A 21,523-nucleotide genomic window follows, 5' to 3' on the forward strand; every position below is an offset into this window, starting at 1 on the left:
TTTTAAAAAAAGGTTTTCTTAACTCAGCAAATTGAATTATTGGTGAGGAAAATCATTATCAGAATATTGTTTCTAAAGCCACTAAGAAAGGAGTGCATTTAAAACAGTGAACTCATTTTTGATTACCATTCTCTAAGAAATGCCTTCATTTCTCAGTCTTCTCTCAACTTATTTCAAAAGGCAAAACAATAAAAATATGAGCAGATATCATTCCTTTGGGATATCTGCTGGAAAAACAAGAGGACTCCAGGGCATAAATATCCATCTCCTGAGTCTGGTGACATCTTCATTTGTCCCTCTGCAGATATAACTGTAAGGTCCCAGAATGTCCCAATGCCTGAAAGAACATGACCTACTAAGACTCCCTCAAGAATCTGCTAAATCATGGCTCTAACTCTATCAAGCTTTCCTAATTAATAGGGTATAATTTATTTTTACCTAGGAGGGCCAACCACTTTCATCACCATTAGACACAGACTGACATCTGAAATCAATTAACTTTTCCATCAAAAACCTGGAAGTGCATTTTAGAACCTCTTTGAAAATGTAAACAGCTTTACACATTAATTAACCAGATCTCCCAGACAATTTCTTTTGCTCTGGCTCCCTCACAAAAAAAGACCCAAATTCAGAAGTTATGTGTAGAGTTTTCATACCTTCTTTGAAAAAAAATGAGCTTTTGAAGTTTTCTTTTTTTATACATTCTTCTCAATTCAGCAAACAAAAATGAATAATTATTTTTCTAGTCAGTTTCCTCCAGTTAAAATTACTAAGATACCCATTATAAAACACTAGCCAATGTAAGAAATTAGTTGGTAAGAAACCCATATTATGATGACATTGTATTGACTTTTTCTAAAATATATTTTTATTGATTTCAGAGATAAAGGGAGAGGGAGATAGAAATAGAAACACCAATGATGAGAATCATTGATTGGCTGCCTCCTGCATGCCCCCTACTGGGGACCGAGCCTGCAACCCAGGTATGTGCCCTTTGACCATAATCAACTCAGAACCCTTCAATCTGCAGGACCATATTCTATCCACTAAGCCAAACCAAATATTGGCTGTATTGACTTTTAAACTTCAGCTTTCCATACTGTGAAGCCTCAATTATATCACATAAAGAATATTTATAAACGAGCAGTCCTTTTGCTTTTATGAAAATGATTTCCTTCATTTAAAAAAAAATGATATTTTGTTGCCTGACCAGTGTTGCTCAGTGGTTGAACATCAAACTATGAACCTGGATATCACAGTTCAATTCTCAGTCAGTCGATGCCCAGTGTAGAGTGTGCAGGAGGCAGCCAATCAATAGTTCTCTCTCATCACTGATGTTTCTCTCTCTCTCTCCCTCCCTGTCTCTTCCTCTCTGAAATCAATAAAACTACATTTTAAACCCCATCTATTAAAAGAGTAATATGCAAATTAACCACCACTCTGCTACACCCACAAGCCACGCTCACCAGCCAACCAGGAGTGAATATGCAAATTAACCCAACCAAGATAGCTGTGGCCATGGAGAGAGCAGGAGGCTTGGGTTTCCCCTGCAATGAAGGAAGCCAAGCTTTTCACACACCCGAGCAGGCCCAAGCCTCCACTCAAGGCTACAAAGTTTCAAATATAGAAGATAAATAAATCACAACAAAAATGGTGGCAGTCAGTACCGAAAACAGTTTGGCTCAGTGGATGGAGTATCAGTCTGCGGACTGAAAGGTCCCAGGTTTGATTTCTGTCAAAGGCATGTACCTTGGTTGCAAGCACATCCCCAGTTGGGGGTGTGTAGGAGGCAGCTGATCGATGTTTCTCTCTCATTGATATATCTAACTCTCTATCCCTCTCTCTTCCTCTCTGTGAAAAATCAATAAAATATATTTAATTTAAAAAAAAAAAATGGCTGCAGCCACAGAGCTGGAGAGAGCAGGAGGCTTGAGTTGCCCCCAGGTGATGGAGGAAGCCAAGCTCCCACAGCCCTGACCTGCCTTGATCTCCACTTTAGGCTACAAAGTTTCAATTAATAGAAAATAAATAAGTCCCAGATACCAGGCCTCCACTTGGGTCAGCAGGGGGTGTGGCCAGCCTGCAAACCAACAAAGGCCCCTTGCCCAGGCCACCCGACACCCCAAGGGAACCCCCACCCTGAACCAGGACACCCTTCAGGGCAAACCAGCTGGCCCCCATCCATGCACCAGGCCTCTATCCTATCTAAAAAAAAGAATAATATGCAGATTGACCATCACTCCAACACACAAGATGGCTGCCCCCATGTGTACACAAGATGGCCACCACAAGATGGCCAGCAGGGGAGGGCAGTTGGGAGAGACTAGGCCTGCAAAGGAGGGAAGTTGGGGGTGACTGGGCCTGCAGGGAAGGAGAGTTGGGGGGGACCAGGCCTTCAGGGGAGGGCATTTAGGGGTGAGCAGGCCTGTAGGGGAGGACAATTAGGGGCAAACAGGCTGGCAGGGGAACAGTTAGGCATCAATCAGTCTTGTAAGGGAGTGGATAGGGAGTGATCAGGCTGGCAGGCAGAAGCAGTTAGGGGCAATCAGGAAGGCAGGCAGGTGAGCAGTTGGGAGCCAGCAGTCCTGGATTGTGAGAGGGATGTCCAACTGCCCATTTAGTTCTAATCCTACTGGGATTAAGCCTAAACGGGCAGTCTGACATCCCTTGAGGCATCCCAGATTGGAGAAGGTGTAGGCTGGGCTAAGGGACACCCTCCCCATCCCACCCACCCCCGTGGACAAATTTTGTGAACCGGGTCTCTAGTATAAAATAAATGACATTTTGTTTTCAGTAAGCAAACTGGCATGGTAATATCAAGACTGCACCAAAAATTATTTCTTCTTATGCTTAAAAAAAAAAAAATTAGCCTTGGCCAATATTTCACCATGGGTTAGAGCATTAGTCCATGGACGAAAGAGTTGGGGATTCCATTCCTGGTCCAAGGCACGCTCCTAGGTTGCAACTTTGACCCCCATTGTGGGATGCCACCAATTGATGTATCTCTCTCACATTGAAGTCTCTCTCCTGACCCCCTCCCTTCTACTCTCTCTAAAAATCAACTGGGGGTTGGTGGAGGAATCCTCAAGTGAGGATTAAAAAAATAATAAAAATAAATAAATAAACTGTACACAATTAATTTATAGAGACTACTTGTCACCTGAGTGTAGGTAGGCAAAAATTAGTAAAAATAAATAAATAAATAAATAAATAATAAGCAGCCTACAGGAGCAACTATATATCTGCTATATGTCCAACCAAGTCAACAAGGGATATGGCTTATCTCGTTGGCCTGAGAGAGCAGTACACATTCAAAGAGATGATGAAAAGTCCTAGAGAGAGAAACTCTCACCTTAGCAGCCCTCAAGAGCAGCAGAAACAACTGATCTAGATGACATGAGCTGGATGCCTAATGAAAGCAAGAGAGTAGCACCTGACATGAGATTTCAGCACTAGCTATGCTCTCCCACAGCACAGTGACAAGTTGGGGAAAAGAGAAGACAGAAGGATGCACTTAATACGTCGCTAAAATAATCCCCAAAAGTCTTAGGTGTGTATTTATGAAGTTAAAGCAAAGCTCTGTTGCTACATTTTCTTTAAAGTTCTACATCCCAAATGTTTACTCATGCCTGTAAGATGTAATAAAGTCACATATCCCTAATTCAAAATTAATGTGGTAGAGGTAGTGGTTGGTCTTTATATTTTCTGTATGTTTTTATTGATTTCAGAGAGAGGGAGAGAGACAGAAACATCAATGAGAGAGACACATCAATTGGCTGCCTCCTGCACGCCCTCTTCTGGGGATCAAGCCTACAACCCAGGCATGTGTCCTGACTAGGAATCGACCCGGTGACCTTCTGATGCTTAACCAACTGAGCCACACCAGTCAGGCAGTGGTTGGCCTTTATAAATTCTTTAAATAAATGCACCAAGAGAGTGGGTAACTGCTCCCTAGTTTATGCTCCCAAGAATATAAACAGCTTGCCAATTAGAAAAACTCATAATAACCCAGCCCTGAGATCCCTGAACCAGATAGAGAGCAGAAACATCAAATAAATTTAAAAATTACAGTCCATGGAGGAGTATATCTGGTTAATAAACATTTGGAAAAATGTTCTTCACCAAAAATACAGACTACAAGTTAAAAGAGCATGCCCTTTTCCTCTATAAAAATTAAAATAACTTTGAAAACTAAGAACCAAAAATATTGGTTGGAATACAATACATGCTCTCAATGTTTTGCAGGCAGTAAAATGTAGTGCAATCCCTTTTGGAATTCTGTTCACCCTTTTAATGCAAAATTGTTTAATTGGAAATATCCTAAATATATTTAAGTATCATATTTAGACATATTTTTAAATAGACTCTGCACAACATATACATTCCTAACTCCAAAGACTTTTTGCGAAAGGAAAAGAAAAAAGCATTAGGAAACAGCAATAGTAGGAGCTAATGTCAAGAAAATTTAAAAATCCCTATTTTAATTATATGTTATATATTATGAAGTAAACACTAGCAAATTTGCTAAAGCTGTATTTGCCGTTTCTCCTTCTTTCAAAGGAATAAAAAGATTATTGAGTGTCACAGAATCTTAACATATTCATATATAGTCCCACATATATGCTATTATATTCATGTATATTCATATTTCCCATAAATAAGCAATATGCACATTATCCATGATTTCTTCAAGATTAGGCACTCTAAATCTATAGCTTCTCCATTAAAAGATGATTCACAACAGTTTCAAAATATCTTTCTGAAAGTTTCCAAAATAACTTCATACTTTTTTATTTCAGAAACCTAGGATTAAACGTTCTTCTGGCTCAGAAGTTAACATTATCGCAGATATTTATTAACCAAAAAAAGTAAGGACTCTCTCAACACATAGGTAAAGATTACAGTCTCTGGCATCACACTTGCCCAGATGCAAATCTCAGCCTCTCCACTGGACCCTGGTCAACTCATTTGAGGTTTTCTTTACTTAACAGTTTCCTCATCCAAAAACTGGAAATCTGTTCACTCAGAACTGAGCACCTACCAGGCTCCAGGCATATAACAGCTGCCATCCTAGGAATTCAGCCCAGAAGAAAGAAAAAAGAAAAAAGAAAGTTGCTGCCCTCATAGAGCTCATATGCTGGTGGAATATTGTCTCAGAAGGCTGTGGTAAGGAATTAAAAAAATAAATAAGAATAATTCATCACTACAGGGATTTCAGAAATGCATCATTAGACGGTTTCATCCTTGTTTAAGCATCACTGAATGCACTTACACAAACCTAGATGGTATAGCCTGCTGCACACCTAGGTTATATGGTACAGCCCATTTATTGTTCCGAGGCTACAAAACTGTTACAGCGTGTTTCTCTACTGAATACTGTAGGGAACTGTAACACAATGTTTCTAAACATAGACATGATAGAGCAAAAATACGGCGTAAAATATAAAGTGTTTTATATACAGTGCATGTGTGTTGGGGAGGCAGAAGGTGCCAAAGGGAAGGAGAGCATATGTCAGGAAGGAGGGAGAGAGGAAGAGAGGGGAGGAAGAGAAGAGGAGAGAAAGGGAGGACAGAGATCTCAAAAGAGATGAGAAATAATAAAAGGGAGAGAAAGAGAGCGAGAGATAGCCACAGGATTAAGAGGAAAGAGAAATAAAGAGGAATGGGGGAAAGGGAAGGGAGTTTGAGCACACACGTGTGTTTGTATGCACAAATGAGTAAAGGTAGGGGTGCACTCGTAAGCTCCTCAACAGCATATCAAACCTCCTTGTCCATTAAACCCCCAGAGCCGATTGATGTTCGCAGGAAATTCAACAGTGTAAAGGGCTCAGCCTTTTCTGTCATGATAATCCTATGGGACCACCGTCATAGATGCGGTCCGTCGTTGACCAGAACACCATTACGATTCATATACAGCACTTTGTGTTTTGTCTAACACAAAGATACACTCAACAGACAAGAGCTATAACACCACAGGATTGATAACAGCTATTATCTCACAGGACTGATGACAGCTATAATTATGCAACAGGATTGTTATAAAGATTAAGTAAGCTATCATACAAAAGCACTTAGCCTCAGGTTTAAAAAGATCTCTACACATATTAGCTATTATTATTAAAATCATTAACATTATGATTACTTCTGATGTAATCTCTATGCAGTGGGGATGGTGGGTGAGAAGAATGGAGTAAAGAATGCCAGTAAGATCTTGTAAATGCTTTCAGAAATGGCGAGCACCTTGCTCAAAGGTTTCAGGTCACCTCTCAAAAGCATGAGGAAAAGATGGCAAGAACCATCTAGTCTCTTCATCTGAATCATGCATGCTGGTTTTCAACACAAGCCTCGTTCCATCAACATCACAGGAAGTTTTCACATCAATCATTCTTTTTTGTTTGTTCTTGTGTGTGTCATTTTTTTGTTAATCCGCACCTGGGGATATTTTTCCATTGATTTTTAGAGAGAGTGGAAGTAAGTGGAAGGGTGGGGAGAGGGAGAGAGAAAGAGGAGATGGAGAAACGGAGATGTAAGAGAGACACATCAATTGGTTGCCTCCCTCATACACCCCAACGGAACCAGGAATGGGGCCTGCAACCAAGGTACGTACCCTTGACCTGAATCGAACCCAAGACCCTTCAGTCCTCGAGCTGATGCTCTATCTGCTGAGCCAGAATGGTTGAGCAGTGTCCCATGCACCACAAGGCCTTCTTAGATTCCCAGTCAGGGCACCTGGCTGGGCTGCAGGCTCAAACCACAGTAGGAAGCATGTAGGAGGCAGCCACCTACATGTTTCTTTTTCACATTGATGTTTCTCTCTCTTCCTCTCCTCTGAAATCAATTTTTAAAAAGTGGTGCAACCTTTAGAGCTCAATGATATTCAACTTAGGAGGCACTTTGTAACTTGAAGTAAATACAAAGGGAAGGCCAAAAAGCTACAAATAAACACAGTGTGCCATTATACAGCATCTCAATTTTCCTACTGCATGTTTTCCTGGGACAACTATTTTCTTTTCCATCAAAAACATCTTTAAAATAAATGTCTCTATCTGTTGGCACCATCTTAATCCTCTTTCCTAAAGCACTGGCCTTGTTACTGCTTACTCCACTCTAAGGGCTAAGCAGAACCAGTAAGGTTGAATAAGGTCAAGAGGATTGGAGCCCGCTTGGACCAAAGGAACAAGGACACTGGGTTCTCTGTACCGACGCTGGGCCTCACAGTCAGGAGTTCACCTCCCACACCCAAAACAAGGCTAGAAAGTGAAGCTGTGCACGCGTTTCTAGAGCAAGATAGAAGGGGCCAGGCAGGTCAATTGTGGTATTTAAAAAAGTGTCTGCCTCTCTTGCTAGAATACAGGTTGAGAAGAGATTTCTTTTCGTCAGTATATGAATATAAACGTATGAATAAATGTTCGTTTCTGAACTGGAAGCAAGTCTAAGTCAAAGGAGTTTGGCACACTCAGGAGAAGCCGGAGTGATTCCCTAGCTCCATGGGCCTCCTGGGCAGGAAAAGGGAACCACCCACTACTCCTCCTCCTGCCGGCAGCAGACACACGCTGGGCCACGACCAAGAAGGCTCTTCACAGATTTTCTGCGAAATAAGCCAAGGTTGGGATGCGCTGCGAATTCTATTTCTTGGGTTCACATCAAGCAACAAGCTACCCTTATTGATCAAACCTAAACATATCATGATATCATGGAACTACCACTAAAAATAGTATTTTAAAAGCAAACTGTGTTTCAGCACACACTGTGTGCCACATTCCCACGTTAAGAGCTTCACACAACTTGCAGCACTTGGTTCACTTACTTCGTTCGCTTACCGAGTAACTCCTGTGTGACAGACCTAACGCTAATGCCATCAGTCTCCGTCTCACACGTTAAGGAATCAGGGTCTGCGGAGGCTAAGTGCCTCTCCCACCATCCTACCGCTAGGAGCTGTCAAGACAGGGTTCCTCTCTCTCCGAAAGCACATGTTCTGTTTAAGGGCTCACCAGAAGACAGGGGTACTCACTGCAGGTACTGCCAACATGGTTCCCAATGACTTCTAAACTTCTTTAAAAACCGTGGTCAGATTTAATGTTGGGAAAGAAAAAAAAAAAAAAAATAGGAAAGACCATCTTAACCCATGAGCAGTATTTTCTTTTTATTACATTGCCCAGACCAATTTTCTCATCTATTACACAGACTGGTTTTTATTGTATTATTCAGACTGATTAACAAATCTGACTTGTCATATTACAGCTATCCAAAACTATTTGGAAACAATATAAAGTTAACCCTCAAGTGTCAAATAGCTGCTATCTCTGAGGATGATCAAAATAAAGTTTTGTTTTTTTGTTTTGGTTTTTTTTTAAAAAAAAAAAAAAGCCATTCAAATAAAATGCCAGAAGAATCACTGGAAGAGCTCAGCCACAGACCCACTGGGAAGGGAGCTCTGCTCCACGGAATGTGGCAATGTCCTTATGCTGGCTAACAAACCAGGTCCAGCAATGCATACCACACTTTACTCCATGCTTCAGAATCCTTAGGTAAAAAAATAATAATGCTTTCCTGAAATTATTTTTCTTATTCTTTACCTTCCTTATAATTGCCATTATTTGGCTTCTGTTCCACTTTAAATCTGGCATTCATTAGGCACCACAGTGAGATATAATAGAAACAACACTGACCCTTGCATCAGGATACATGCTTCTATCCCAGCCCTACCACTAGCTAGCTCCAAAACTGTAGAAAAAAATCTAACTTCTCTAGACTCCTTTTTCTTATGTGTACAATTAGGATATAAAGTGTAAGGCTAATGTTATCCAAGTCATGGGGGAGAGGATTGTCCTAAAATTTGAAATTAATTCAGTGTCATTAGTATCTCCTGGCATCAAGGAAATGACCACCCTCTCATTCAGTTTAGTTGTTGCATAATCAATTACCACAAAAGTAGAAACGTATAAGACAGATTTATGAGCCCACCGTTCCCTAGGTGGGAAGTTCAGCATGACTCGGTTGGTTTTCAGCTCAGGGTCTCGCACCAAGCTGAAATCAAGGTGATGGCCACACTGGAGGTTCTAGGGAGGAATGGACTTCTCCTACACTCACTAAGGTGGCTGGGTGAATTCTGTTCCTTCTTGTGCTCAGACTGATATCACCATTTCCTTGGTGCCTGCCAGCTATGAGCTGCTCATTCTCAGCTTTAGAGCCATCTATCTTCCTTCTGAAATGCCACCCCTCCTTCTTCAAACCAGCAATGGCCATGTGAGTGGAGTCCCTCTCAGGCCTTGAATCTCCCTCACCTTCTCCTTTGACACTGCCAGAGAAAACGTTCTGCTTTTAAAGATCTCACCTTTTGGGGTCCAGCCCATTTGGATTATCTCCACATCATAAGGTCGACCGATTTGGGGCTTTAACTACATTGGCAAAATCCCTTCACCAAAGTTTCTGGGCTTGTGTTTGACTGATTAGCCAGGGGACAAAATGATGCCCATTGTGTGTGTATGTGTTCTAGCATGTGTGTGTGTGTGTGTGTGTGTGTGTGTGTGTGTGTATGTGTGTCTGTGTCCCTTCACAAAGCTGGTGTCTTGGTCATCTTTGAATTCCATTCCAATGTGCACATAGATGCTGAAATAAGATGTGTCCCGCACATATCTGTTCTACAATAATTCGACAAAATACTACCCAGGAGACAAAAGCAATGTGGACTCTGAAAAAGAAAATACCTATGGAGAAGGACTCCTAGTGGCTCACTGGGCTCAACTTTTAAAGACAGAGCCAGCAGCCCTTTCTAACCAGGGGCCTCTCATGCAAACTGCACTTCGGGGGTAAGCCTGCACTGAGCTGCCTGCCTCCCAGAAGCTGCCTGCACTGTATTCCTATTAGATGAGCCAGCCTTTATGAGGGAGTTCCTAGAATTGTGTTTCAACTAATAGGACTAATGCCCCATCAGCATCTTTACCAGCCAATCAGAGCAGCTCCAGTCAGAGCAGCTCCATTCTGACCAATCAGGATAGTGCTTTTTAGACTAATCAAACTGTGAGGATTCGAGAGTGTTCATTTGCCTGAGACCAGACCAATGAAAGACCACGGGCAGGAACCTCTGTCTAAATAAGTCAGCTCCCCTCTGGCTAGGAGAGCGAACTCTCTGTTTTCACTGAAGACTGGGTTTCCCCGGATGGCGTTAAACACTAAAGACATCTCCCAGGAGCAGAGCAGAGCAGAGCTGCCTGGAGCAGGGGGAGCAGAGCAGAGCTGAAGAGCAGGAGAGGGGCCTCACTCCAGAGCAACAGGCCCCAGGGCCTCCTTAAAAGCTGCTGTTTCACGACTATGCTGCTTCATAATTGAGCTGTAACACTTAATTATGGGGCTATTCCACAACCATGCTGTATCACAACTGAGCTATTGTATTGAAAAAACTCTTCTTCTTCACCAGGCCTCACACTGGGGATTCCTGTTGATGGTGCATTGGTGCCAAGGATCCTTGGTTGAAACACATGGTGCTAAATGCCATTATTGAATGAGCCCTGTCAGTCAAGATGCGAGAGAAATGCAATGTGCCTACCACCATCTGATGGATGAATTGTTGATGATGTTAGTTAGTTGTTAGTTAGGAAAATGACAGGTAGGATCAAAAGCTAAGTAACTGAACAAGCGAAGAAAAATAATTTAAAAATTACACATACAGTTCAGGGTTATTCCAAAAACTCTGATGCCCCATACCTTTTTTCTAACTACTATAAAAGCTTTTGTATCACCAGAGGAAACTTCTAATACAAAGAAAGGCCTTTGTATATGAATTATTAAATGTATTTCCTAATGCTTTCAACGGCACAGGAACCCAGGCTAACAATGGCTCTCCAGCCAGGGCCAAGAAGCTACCATTTAGGATCAGCACCTTGAACAGTGCCGGCAAGCAAACAGACGGCCCATGCAAAGACCAGGACAAAGGCAGCAAATCGTTCTGCTACTTCCTAATTCAGAAGGCTGAAGCATTTTGCAGTATTTCTTGAATTTAAAAAAATAAAATAAAAAGTAAACTAGTATGTGTGGAGGAATTTAAAAATGTGCACTATATTCTTCGATGTTCCAAATAAGCCACTGAATATCAATTCAAATAATTTCTTCTTTAGCAGCTATTTGCCTGTTCTGCATCTTGATAAAAACAAAATGGTATTTTTTTCCCAAAGCATAAATAATCTTGTTCTACTGCAGGCTGGTGTGACGTCTGCATAAAGATAATTCCCCTCTCCCACTATCATCTATTTGTCCATTACCACAGGGTAAGTGGTGTTTTCTCTAGGCTCTTGTGTGCTAATACATACAATGCTTCCTGGCAATGCCCATTTGAAGCTACTGAAGAGCAGCTTCAAAAGAACATGAAATTAGCTAAACCTACATCGCAACGAGGTGGGATTTGCAACAGGCTGCCGCAGATAATGAAACTTTACTTGGGGCGCCTTGTCCGTTCCGTTAACACATGTCAAATACTATTAAAGGAATCGCACCTTCAAAAAAACCTCAGCTGATGTAATTTAAGTTTCTCTTGTAGCACAGAGGAGTTACAGCGTTCTTTGTGACAGCTTTCTTTTCAGATACCACAAAAGGTTTTCTGCAGCAACTATTACCTGTCCATCTCCCGAACGGCCAGGTAAGATGTAATCATCACGCGCTCCAGGCAGGAGTGGCTTTAATTTGGGATTGCCTGAGCTCTCTCTGATCATGTGTGCACCCTTGATCAGAAAGGGAAATAAATTCCTGTTGTTTCTTTCAAGACGATCACTGGTACCTTATTTTTATTTTTTTTTTTTCCAGCAGAAAAACAAGAATTTAAATTCTGAGTTCTTCCATCCAAACCTGAAATAGCAATGTATTCGACAACAAAAGGAAAGCCAATATGCATCAGAAACCCCTCAAAAAAAAAAAAAAAAAAAAAAAAGGTATACACTTGTCTTGTGAAAGTTAAATTAATAGTTTCATTAGCCTAAAGCAGGGATGGGGAACCGGTTTTTTCTGTCAAGGGCCATTTGCATATTTTATCATCATTTGCAAGGCATACAAAACTATCAACTTAAAAAGTAGCCTGCTATATTTGGTCAGACATTTAATTAACTCACCCCTAATGCCTTGGCAGGGCCAGACCAAATGATACTGCGGGCCTTATCTGGCCACAGGTCAGGTGTCCCCCAGCCTGGGCCTAAAGAGTTCACTTGTTTCTGAGAGATATGTAGCTGAGGGCACTTCCGGAGTGGAGTTTTGGTGGGAAAATAGCTAGTTAAGCTGCTTGTGAGGCATCTTGTGGGTGTCTTTCCCAACCCTCACCTGCTGCCCCCAGCTCCCAGCCACCCTCCAGAGAGGGTCACCAGGGGGGTCATTCCATGCAAGGAGACGTAACCAGAGGTTTGCTGGCTAGAGTTCCGTAAAAGTTTATGTTGACTCTATAAATGCAAAAAAATTTAAAGGCAAGTGTGCCTCTCTCTACACTTAGCCTCTGCCACTGCGCTCTGCCCAGAACACGGGCCTGATGCTAAGACGTGGCCCCACCATCAGGTGAGAAGGAAGCAGCCTGTGGGAGGATGCAGGTCAGCAGCCCAGGATGACGGAGGAGAAAGGAAGGTCTGTGATGTTGAGATGCTCAAGGCGCTGGCTTCGGAACTTACTGTTATTTGAGATAAAAAATAAACCCTTTTTTGTTTAAAGTCTCCAGAGACAAGGTTTCCTGTTATTTACAAACAAAAGCATTTCAAACTGAAACAGTACTTGAGTCATATTCTCTTTAATGAGCAGTACTAAAAGTTCAAATTTCAAAAGATTCCCATAATATTTGCTAATGTGTTCTCAAGCACACAAATACTAAATGCTTTTGACAGATATTGCCATTAAGAAGTTTATGGAAAGCAAATACACATAATTTAATAGTTGTTACTGGTCAACAGTAATCAAAGTTTTATATTTATGTAGCAACTGGTTACCAAACACTTAATATATGCTTATTTATTTTTCTAAAAAAGGGTAAAAGACAACATAACCATTCTCTCTCCAAAGCAGGGGGGGGGGGGGGGGAGGAATAGAAGGCAAACAGAAAAACAATGGGAAACACTGAGAAAAAATACAAAATACAATATATACTTGGAAGACACTGTAACTAGGAAGTGAGATCTTCTATAGTGTTAAGGGAGTTAAAAGAAAGGGTAGATTAATAGAAAATAAAGCTATCAAAAAGGTACCTGTAAAACAAATAAGGCTTGTGATGGGTTCTAAAGGATGGATAGGACTTAAATAGATAAGAACAGGAAATAACTGGATGATGCTTTTCCTCTATATCCTGTATATTCTTCAGTCCCTGACTCCAGTCCACTTTATTACCGCTTCTTCACCATCCACATGCAGACCATGCCACCTCCTTGCCTCTAGTTTTTGCCCACTCTGTTGCATTTGGATTGTTTTGTATGTAGGCAGTTACCTTTCTATAACAATTTTGATTATCCATTTTTATTATGAAAATTTTTTTGCAGCTATGAGTAGCCAGACCACTTAATTTCTGAACCTTGCTTTAACCTTTGCTAAATAAGGATAATAATACTTGCTCAATATGATTATTGTAAGGATTAAATGAAAGGACCATCTCAACACCATGACAGGAAGGCAAGGACTACCAGGCTCTCAAAAAATGGGAGTTTTAGTTATTACTCTTTTACTCTTCTCCAACACAAGACTTCCCTTTCAGCTAGAATGGTGTCCATACTTCCCTAAGCATTCCATATCCAATTTTGATATTGGTTCTAAAATTTAAATTTAATCCTTACAACAGAGTGGGCAAAAACTAGAGGCAAGGAGGTGGCATGGTCTGCGTGTGGATGGTGAAGAAGCGGTAATAAGTGGACTGGAGCCAGGGACTGAAGAATATACAGGATATAGAGGAAAAGCATCTTCTTTAGAAGTCAGCTATTCCTCAATTCTAATTTTCTCTCATTCAAATGTTATCCAGTTATTTCCTGTTCTTATCTATTATACGATGATGAAAAACAATGCACATATTATAGGTATCACAATATTTTTTTTAAAGACCTGATTAGGTCCCCTTATCTCTTAGGCTTAGCCATGAAGCTGGAGATATGAACAAGGATGACATGACACAGGGGAGGCTTCAGAAAAAAAAAAAAATGAAAGCATGTGTCTGTCACCTTGGATGGGTAGTGCAGCTGGCTGGATGTCATCCCAATATGCCTGGGTTACAGGTTCAATCCCAGTTACAAGGCACATGCAGGAGTCAACCACTGAGTGCATGAATAAGTGGAACAACGCATAAATATCTCTCTCTCTCTCTCTCTCTCTCTCTCTCTCTCTCTCTCTCTCTCTCTCTCTCTCTGTCTCTCTCTCTCTCTCTCTCTCTCTGTCTCTCTCTCCCTCCCTCCCTCCCTCCCTCCCTCCCTCCCTGTCCCTTCCTCTAAGAAAGAAAGAAAGAAGAAAGAAAGAAAAAAAGAAAGAAAGAAAGAAAGAAAGAAAGAAAGAAAGAAAGAAAGAAAGAAAGAAAGAAAGCAAGCAAGCAAGCAAGCAAGCAAGCATGAACCGGCTGCCTCCTTCTTCTGCCGCTCCTGGTGCTGCTTGTGTGCTGGTTTGGTGCAGACCTGATACCTTTTTTGTGAAGCGGCAGATGAGGAGACTCTGGCGCTCGCCATGGCCGATGAAAAGCCCAAGGAAGGAGTCAAGACTGAGAACACGATCATATTAAGTTGAAGGTGGCGGGGCAGGATGGGTCTGTGGTGCAGTTTAAGACTGAGAGGCATACACCACTGAGTAAACTAAGGAAAGCCTACTGTGAATCACAGGGTTTGTCAGGAGGCAGATCAGATTCCGATTTGAAGGGCAGCCAATCAATGAAACAGACACACCTGCGCAGTTGGAAATGGGGGAGGAAGATATAATTGATGTGTTCCAGCAGCAGACAGGAGGGGTCTACTAAAAAGGGAGCCTGCTATTTACTCCGGAACTCTGTTCCTCCAGACCACAAAGACATTCTCAGTTAGAAAACTGCAATTGGGTCTCAACACATCTGACTGCTACAGTATAGTTTCCTCTATTCTTTCATTTCCTCTCCCCCATTCCTTTATTGTACATAAAGTAACTAATGGATGTGCACAAGCATTTGCATTGTTTTAACTAAATGGCCAATGGTATGTTTTGACTGACATCAAATGGAGATGGGATGGGAAAAAGTGCTGGTTTTGTGAAAGCACGCCCTTTCTTCATTCGTGGCATGCTCATTCAGCTCTTATCTTTATACTAGAGGCCCGAGGCATAAAATTCATGCACTGGTAGGGCCCCTAGGCCTGGCGGGCGATCAGAGCTGATCTGAGGGGCGACCTCTCAGAAGAGGTCAAAGATGGGCAAATGTTCCCCATGGATTAGCAGTGGGTCTGGAGAAAGAAGAGTAAGCTTGGAGATACTTGGGGTCCCACCTAAGAAGGCATCTGGGAGGGTCACTAATAGAGAAAGACTGGCATAGTCACCACAAAACAAGGGCTGAGAACAAAGCATTGGTCTGAGAGAAAAACGAAACAGTCCAGGGAAGCTGAGGCTGGAGGGTCCCAGCAGGGAAGGCTCCCATGGATTTGGAGATTCACATAAGATATTGAGTCAGCTCTGAATAGCTGTTATGTCCAGGATTTACAAAGCCAGTGTGAATCCACAATACAAAAAAAAAAAAAAAAAAAGAACTTTCCCATGCACCCTTTACACTATATTCTTTTAGTACATAAGCATGTATGACAGCAGCTGGTGAATGGCAGAAGAAACAGTAAAGAAGAAAGAAGTAGCCACAAGAAGTATACTCCAAGAGATAAGAGTTCTCTGTCTTGTTTCTTGCTAGAACTATGCCTCCTACATAGAAAGTGTTCAAAAAGTACTGGCTGCCCATCTCTGACCTCCTATCACATAGCCCCATTCCAGAACACAGATTCCCTTCTGTAAGGAAGTCCGCCAGAGACAAAGATTGTCTTCCCAACTGATACTATACTGACAATGTAAAGGGATTAAAGGGCTTTCTAGTACCAGAAAAGTCAAAGGACTGGCTAGAATTTTCATTAATAATGGGAGATAAACTTTCCCCTCGGAACGTATTTTAAATAGCTAGTAGAAAGCACAATTTAAATTTGCATTATGATTTCAACCCATAAGTCGTACCTGCTTAATGTGCTAATTACCCAGGATGTGGTTTACAAAGCAATTTACCATACATGTTCCATTTCATCTTTATAGCAATCAGTCACACTTTCATAGTTTAAAGAATTAGAGCTCAAGGAATCGTAAGCAACAATACTGTTTCTATAATACAGGTTTATAAAGCCAATTCTAATACTATTTCCAATATACCTCCTATGTTTCTTTCATTTTTCTGAGTCAGTCTTCCTGATATAGTATCTCCTATCCACATAAATCTAGATTATTGCCTTAATTACACCCCAGCTATTTCTAACAGATGGTCCTTTCAATCATTGCTCAATTCATTTAGCCTATCCTTACTAATGATTACAAAATTTGTCTCAGATTTTAATATAAGGTTTAGCAAAAGTAAATAGAAATTCCAAAATAACAAGATAGGTTTTCAAACCACCTACTTAAATATATACTCTATGCTGGAAATGGCAAGGCTCTGATAATACTGGACACAGACAGACTTCTTTCTTTTTTGCTCTGCTTTAAAAAAAAAAAAAAGATTTCTTATTAATTTGAGAGAGAGAGAGAGAGAGAGAGAGATCTATGTGAGAGTAAAACATCATTTGGCTGTCTCCTGCACATCCTCTACCAGGGTATGTGCCCCACAACCCAGGTATGTGCCCTGACAGGAAATCAAACCATTAACTTTTCAGTGCAATCAACTGAGCCATACCAGTCAGGACTGCTCTGCTATTTTTGACTCATGGCATCTGCTTTTCGACCCTTCTTGGTCCCACTATCACACCTACATTCCAGCCAACCACAAACCAGAAAGGAAACGGTGGGCATCAAGTTATACACACCTCTTCTTCCTACATCCCATTGTTCAGAACTACATCATGTGGCCACACCGAACCACAAAGTGGCTAGTCTTCAAGGATTCAAAACATGCCTGGCACTGTTTAAAACACTGCCAATAAGATTCTTAAAATCACTGACATATTCATTCACAGGACAAGCATAACTCAAACACTTTTCTATGTACCATTTTTAATTAACTGAAGAGAAGACTTACTAAAGAAAATCTTATAAATTTTTCACCCCTGATCAAAACCGGTACCACTGCCATTAAAATAAGTAACAAAAATAGTTGGTACTGCTTTGCCAGAATAGCCTCAAAATGCTTAAATATTTGGTAGTAAATAATCTGGAATTATCACTCCATATGAACGAGAGCATTTTCAACTATTGTGTTTTCCTACTAGGTCAACAGACAATTTATTCCAAGTGACTCAGAGGAAAATGTTCCCTTGTCTTAAATAAAACTCATCACACAGCAATAAAACTTGAAAAACACTATAAAACTAAAATGAACACCAGAGCTGTCCTGTTGCTTGTGTCTATCCATCTAAGGAAGAAAACAAGTAATAGGAACAATTCCTATGCAATCGTTTGGAATGCAAATGTCTCTGTTACTCAGGAAGTGATCACAAAATTTAAAAAGCAACAGACACTCTTCATAATCAAACCACAAGACATAGCCTCCACATAGGTTAACTGAAAGGTAAAAAGTCTGACAACGTAGCTTAAAGCACAGGATGAAAATCAGTTTCTCCAAGACACCCACTCTAACAATCACCTTTGGTAAAGATGTGTCTTATCCTAAAGATAGCATAGGGTGGTCCCCTGACATAACAATTTAAGGGAACACAATGATCACAGTCATTTGTTCTTTTCAAACTTGCAAACCAAGAAAAAAAATTAATTATACTAGACCAGTGGTCAGCAAACTCATTAGTCAACAGAGCCAAATATCAACAGTACAACAATCAAAAAATTTTTTGAGAGCCAAATTTTTTAAACTTAAACTTATTGTAATGCCACTTCTTCAAAATAGACTCACCCAGGCCATCATATTTTGTGGAAGAGCCACACTCAAGGGGCCAAAGAGCCGCATGTGGCTCTTGAGCCACAGTTTGCTGACTACTGTACTAGAACAAAGGAGTTATTTTATTTAACTTGAAACTATTAGAAATTTCCAAGAGCAGGAAAATAAAAACACCACAGCAATTCAATGTCACCTAGTAAATTATTGGGAAAGTTGAGAGAGAATATAAAGATTGCCTTCCACACCAATGGGTTTTCTTTCCTTTTTCCAACAAATATTTATTGTTTCACATCGTTCCCTGAAATGCTTTATTTTGAATGTGGTCCTCTGAAGAGCATCAGGGAATTATCTCCCTTAGGGCACCGGTATTTAGGCATTAGAAAGATAAAATATTCCCCCTTTGAAAAGCATTCAAAAAGCCTCAATAGGCTGGTTGTCTGTGGCTTACTATCAGTAAGTTTGAGCAGCCCAGATTTAAATCAACCTCAGATTTCTTTACAAATAATTGAAACTGCAGTTGGAGAGTTCTGTGCCTTTTTAATGTTCAACTTCTATTTATCTGTTTATATTTCCTGAACTATTTGCAATATGTATATAAACAAAACCAAGAGCCATGCCTATTATGTTGCTTAGAGTGGCATCTACTTCCTGCTCCTTTCCTGGGGTAGACAGAACCGCTTGCCATTTTAAATAAATATATTAATGATGTGGGTATTTTTTTAGTTTCCAGAGTCGTTGCCTTAAAGCAGTAAACAGAACTATCTAGTCTCAGTGTGTGGATGCTTTGAGTATAGGTTCAAATTCATTTCTAAACTAAGCTGCATGAAACAATTGTAATTATTAACATTACTCTCCCAGTTATTGTCAAGTCAAAAATTACCATTCCTGACATTAGGAAGAAAAAAAACACACACAAAAGCAGGCTGTTCAGTTGAACACAATATAGGATGAAATTATTTGGCTAAATTATTGTTAATATTTACTGTTATTTAAATTTATCATTACATCAATGTGTTTTAAGTTTCTCAAAAGGATGGATATTACACAATACCATAATTTTACCAGTTGAGTCAAAATTTTATTAAGGAAAATATTCATTTAATGTGTCATTAAATGCTTATAATCATCAGAAACATTTCAAAATTAAACTTTCATTCCCTCAGTCAATTAATTCTTGATAAACACTTTATTGTAATGGTCATAAATGCTAATTGACCCTTAGTTGCTTACATTTTATCTGACTTAAGAATGTCTCTAATCATTGGTATATTTGTTTATACAAATGGACTATTTGTTATTTTTAAAGTAAAAAGGAAATTAGTAAGTCTCCCTACTGGATCTTAAAAGAGGTATAACTGTGATGTTCATTAAAGTTAGAGACTTCATTCCACCTTGGATTAGCCAGAAGCAACCAATATTTTCTTTTTCCAACTATCTAGTCTTAGATAAAGCCTATTGAATGGAATATGTTCAAAACAGCAAGTGGAAATCTTGGTTGGTACTTCTCAGAAATGTTAAAATGCTAGCAATAATACAGTAATCATGGGACTAAATAGCCAGCATGGAATAATGCCCAGACCACAGAAAATGTTAGTCTTTCTGACAAGGAAAACAGAATGGAGTAAAGATTTAAAATAAAAAAGTCATTCTGATATTATGTTGTAAATGCCCTAAACCATCACATTACTGGAAATAATGCAATAGCTAAAAGAACAACCATAAAAATATCAAAGAGTAATTAAACAAAAAAACGTAAAAGCTGAGAGATTTGTCATTTAATGGATGCTCTAATGGGACTTTATTGACACTGGAAAATGTTTAAAGCAACTCCAAGAAAAAAGGGAATTCTGTTCTTTATATATAGGACATGTTTTGTATAAAAAAAAAGTTAATTATCTTAACAACTGTTGATAATTATTTTAATAAAGGAGGAAATAGAAGAACTACAGAGAAGAATACCAGGATGTTAACCTAAAATAATATTTAAATATAGTCAAAATAATATTCAAACTTAAGTATAACTTTGATTGAATCTTCTGTGCCATTTATTTCATGCTTCTATGTTCTACTTGGAGGTTTTCATCTCAGAAACAAAATTTAAAACTTGTAATCAAGATAAATAAAATAATACAATATTTTTTAAGTCAAAGTTAATGCCAAAAAATGTTTAAATAAAGATAGACTCAGAACTACTGATTTTTTCCTTTTGCCTGAGACAATATGGCTCACAAATGGTTACTGATTCTGTCTTTATTTTAATATTTGGCTCATTATAAATTTTTGACATTCATCTTATTTTTTAAGCATTGCATTAGCATATAATTTATCTTATACTGAGTTTTTCCCACTATGGCTCTCCATCCTTAAAATTGTGTGCTCATATCAATATCTTCCTTACTTCCTCCTAAACTCAGCCGTGCTGAGTTAATTTATACAGGATTCAATAAATACCTGTATGAATTTAACCTATGTCAATATTTCCTTACCACCTGCACCAAATCTCAGACTCTTTTCTTAGCTCCCCTCTTTGTCAGGGACTCTCTATCTACCCCTCAGAAGAACCCTTCAAAGTAAATATCACTCTCCCCATCTGATGACTGAAGGAAGCGAGTCTCTGACAGAACAATGACTTGCTCCTAAGACAGGTCACCATAAATATTGGTTAGATAATAATGACAGAGCAAATAAGTTTAGACTTTAACCAATCCTGGCAGCTCAGCATCGCCAACTCTAGACAGCCATTTTGGTGTATTCTCTTCTGTTTCCAATAACAACTGTGATAAGCAGAATGTTAGGATGGCCCTTATGATCTTTGAATGCACTCCCCTACCCCTGTGTCACTCCTCTGACTGGGGGGAGAGGGGGGAGAGAAAGTGATTATATGGGTAGATCTAGTCTAATCACATGAGGCCTTAAAAAGCAAGGTGTTCTCTGTGGCTGGTAGTGGAAGTGATGTCAGAGAAATCCCAAGCACAAGGAGGACTCGGCGCATCACTGCTGGCTTTAAAGAGGGAGGAAGCCACATGAGAAGGAATGTGAGTGCCCTCTAGGAACAGAGCAGGACCCCAGCTGTTGCCACCAAGGAAACACAAACCTCAGACCTACAACTATGGGTGGAAGTTAGACAGAAGTGAGCAGAGCAAGGACGATGGGCCATGTACAAAAATCACCAGTGCAGAAAGCCTTTGGGGGCCCAGTAACCAGCAAAACTGAGAAAACAAGGCCCGCATCCCCAGAGTAACGTCTCCTCCCCAAAATCGCTCTGGTCAGGCAGTTCAGAACCCCCGACATTTCATATTGCTGCTCATGCAGCATGGACCCTCCCCTGACCTTTCCTCCCTGGCATGTTGCTAATCATGTGGGATAAACCTTCTTACAGGAGGATCCAACAATGGAGCTGTCAAATAGCCCCTACACATTAAGCCCCCAGGACAATGAAGTTCTGGCCAGAATCAAATCTAGGTCTCAGTTGCATTTAAGTTCCAGACCCAGAAAAGC

At 40.2% G+C, this 21,523-nt stretch overlaps 1 protein-coding gene and 1 pseudogene across 2 annotated transcripts in view; one reads left to right on the top strand and one right to left on the bottom strand.

Annotated features, from left to right (window-relative positions):
• TMTC2 (transmembrane O-mannosyltransferase targeting cadherins 2) overlaps window positions 1-21,523 on the bottom strand; it is a 401,251-nt gene that overhangs the window by 337,588 nt on the left and 42,140 nt on the right. The gene's annotated exons all lie outside the window — the stretch shown is intronic.
• Window positions 14,480-15,101, top strand: LOC311619198 (small ubiquitin-related modifier 2-like; annotated as a pseudogene). Its single transcript has one exon. The product of its transcript is annotated as a small ubiquitin-related modifier 2-like (transcript).

Source organism: Pipistrellus hanaki (assembly GCF_964339955.1).
Source record: "Pipistrellus hanaki genome assembly, chromosome: 3".
NCBI classification, from domain to species: domain Eukaryota; kingdom Metazoa; phylum Chordata; class Mammalia; order Chiroptera; family Vespertilionidae; genus Pipistrellus; species Pipistrellus hanaki.